The sequence below is a fragment of the Colobus angolensis genome, unplaced genomic scaffold (assembly GCF_000951035.1).
Source record: "Colobus angolensis palliatus isolate OR3802 unplaced genomic scaffold, Cang.pa_1.0 Scaffold10, whole genome shotgun sequence".
In the NCBI taxonomy this organism is placed as follows: domain Eukaryota; kingdom Metazoa; phylum Chordata; class Mammalia; order Primates; family Cercopithecidae; genus Colobus; species Colobus angolensis.
Window position 1 is genome coordinate 20052844 of NW_012110919.1, and position 3396 is coordinate 20056239.

Consider the following 3396-nt stretch of genomic DNA (forward strand, 5'->3'; position numbering starts at 1 on the left):
CAATGACGACGATGATGATGTATCAGACTGTCTTGGCAAGGGTTGAGGAAGCAGTTTCCTTTTTTATAAACTCAGTCATCAGGAATTTATAAAGAAAAAGTTTATTTTCATCACAAGAAGCACACACACTATATACAATACACACCAACAGAAGTAAAAAAAAGTGCATTCTGCATCTTCTACTGCAAATTCACAGTACAAAAGATACTGCCTTTAAATATATTATTAAAAAAACAAGAAAAACAATATAATAAAAATAATCATCAATACCGTAACGCAATTCACGGGAACCCACTGGCAGCTTCTGGAAAACCAAACAACTCCTAGTGTGGAGCTCCTGATTGGGGGAGGGACGGGGATTGGTCTGTACCTACATTTTGTTGCAAAAGAGCTCAGGACACTAACAGAGAGGAAAACTAGGGTGGCCTAGGTGGTAATAAAATGTCTATGAAAGAAGAGTATGATTGTGTGACTGGGGAATGGGCAGGTGCTAGACTCTGGTGCAGAGGCCGCCTGGCCTGCATCACCCCACAGCTGGATAGCAGACCAAGCTACGTTCTTTCATTGGCTCCTATGGGACGCAGCATTGGCCAATGCCTGCCTGGCCTGCAGGAACTACCAGTGTTGTTTCTAGCAAGGCTCCTTGGAATAGATATGAACACACAACGTAAAACTGCATAGCAGAATAAACACGTATGGAGTAGGACAAGCTCACATCCCAATACCGACCACTACTGACGAGATCAAGTATCCAATCACAACAGATGAGAGTTGAACAGTTTTGCATAAATACATAGTATTTGTAAACTATTATTAAGGCACTCACTTGTAAAACAATAATTACAGTGTAGGAAAAGAGGGAGGAAGCAGCTATCTTCTCATGCAGCAAGGCCGACAGGAAGGACAGTGGAGGACTGGTGATCTGCTTATCGGGACTCCTGTCTGAGACAGTGACTGAAGCCAGGGCCCCAGCACCTATGGCCAAACAAGAAGATGGCAGTCTCTCCATAACCACCCAGGGCGGCACTGGTCACAGTTTCATTCCAGATCATTAAGGTGATTTGCTCTGTGGCTCAAGTGACACAATGTGTCTGGATGCACATGATCATTTGACTCGGTTTCTATACTCAAATATACAGATGCAGAGTGAACTCAAACACACAGGCATTCCATTGCAGACGATGACAAAACAAGTGGCTGGGGACAGGGGTCATTCAACAACCTTCATTTGGCCTGCAATGTCTGCAGGAATCTGGGTAGTGGGACCAAGATGAGTGAGCCTGCTCCGTGCTAGCCAGGTGTCACCAAGTTTCTGATCTACCCAGCTCTTGCCAGAGGTGAAGGGGGTCCCCTCGCTGAGTTGGTGTTTAGAGGAGCCCTGCTAGGTGGCCAGCCAATGAGAAGAGTTTTGGGCAAAATGTATTCTGGCACCAACAATTTCCCACCAATGAAAGGCAACTTCCTCTCCAGATGTCTCAGGTGAGGTGACTTAATAGGATCTTGACTAAATTATGTCGCATGTGTTCCCGCTAGGGAGAAAAGGTCCCCAGGTGAGTGGTGGTGGGGAAATTCATCAGCTTTCTAAAATGGACTGCCCTGAGATAAGAGTGCGTTAGTCCAGGGCCGTGCTGAGGGTCTGTTCTGTTCAAGCTCAGCTCCGTACTGCTGCATCCTCTGGACTTCTCCAGGGGAAAGGGCTTTACATTACCGGAATGCTCTTTAGCTGAAGAGGGCAGGGCGGAGCAGAATGGGCTTGGACAGTACAGCTGTCTGTGTGCACCTGGTGAGCAATCTGTATGCTTAAGCAACAGGGTGCCAAGGAGAAGGGCTTGCCACCCAGCGGAGAGCTATTCAACAGCCCAGAGGTTGGCTGGGGTCCCTGCACGGAGAGCAAGGAAGCAGGGAATGTAAAGAGAAATAAACTTTGGTCTTAGGAAATACGTGCAACCAGGGACCTTGCTAGAAGACGCGGAAGTAGCCATAAGAAAAAGAAATGGAAATCGTCATTGTCAATTAACCATCCGACAGCAGCCTGGTTCTCCTCTTCCCGTGACCGCTATCCCCCTTATACTTAACAAGACTTAAAGAGAAGACCTTCCTGTATCAGTGCAAGGTGAAGATGTAGAAAAGTTCAGTCTAACTTTTGGCATGCCACATGAATTAATGTGAGACAGAAGATAAGATTCAGCTGTTTATACAGAGTATCAAGCTGATTTAGAAAATGCTCCTTTTGTCCCAATTCAACAAATGCATTCAGTGAAAATGACAGTCATAAAAAATCAGTGACTTGCACAGCACAGACCCCTGCCGCCTCCGCCCGCCTCTTTCCTGTGACACTTATGTTTGGAATTTCCCCCATCAGCTAAGGTTGCATACAGAGCAAGGGCCAAGCTATGGCGTATTTTACAGTGCAGACAGTGTGAATTTGTCTTTGCCCAGGTGCCCCAACGCCTGACGGAATGCTCATCTTGTTCATAGAGCATTTTATTTTATTTTTTTGAGACGGAGTTTCACTCCCAGTTTCACTGCACGCAGGATGGAGTGCAGTGGCGCGATCTCGGCTCATCGCAACCTTCGCTACCCAGGTTCAAGCGATGCTTTTGCCTCAGCCTCTTAAGTAGCTGGGATTACAGGCACGCGATACCACATCCAGCTAAGTTCTCTATTTTTAGTAGAGATGGGGTCTCACCATGTTGGCCAGGCTGATCTAGAACTCCTGACCTCAGATGATCTGCCCGCCTCAGCCTCCCAAAGTGCTGGGATTACAGGCGTGAGCTACCGCACCCAGCTGCATCATACAGCATTTTAAATAGCCACGTGCCATCTGTTTACATGCAACTGATCTGGGTTTCAAAAAAAAAATCTTTATCCTTTTCTCCAGGCCAGAGTATTAAGCATCAAGTCAAGAATGCTTCACTTTGCTCTGACGATGGGACCAGTGCTCTTGTCTGGATATTGACATGCTAGCTGTGCTTCAGAAAATGAATAGGTAAGTTTGCCAGAAGCCAAAGACCAACTTGTATTCTCCCGATTCCACCCCCCACCCCCCAACTCTTTAGATAAGAAAAATTGTGGCTTTCAAAATTAAAGTTTTCAAAAATATATCCTTCTCATACGTAGACATGGTTAAAAAACCAACCAAAGCCTGTCATCACTAAATTTAGAAGATTATTTTGACACAAAAATTGATCTACCACATGAAATTTGATTTGGCAAAACACACTGAACTTGGTGTTTTTTGAGGCTATGCTTTTGTTGGCTGAGGGAGGGGGGAACAACCCACAGGGCTTCGGGAATAAGTGGATAATCACCTTTTCAGGTGATTTTAATTGACACTAGCGGGAAAACAGTTTCCTATAAAGTAATGTATGCATTTTTAAAAATCACTCCAAGGAG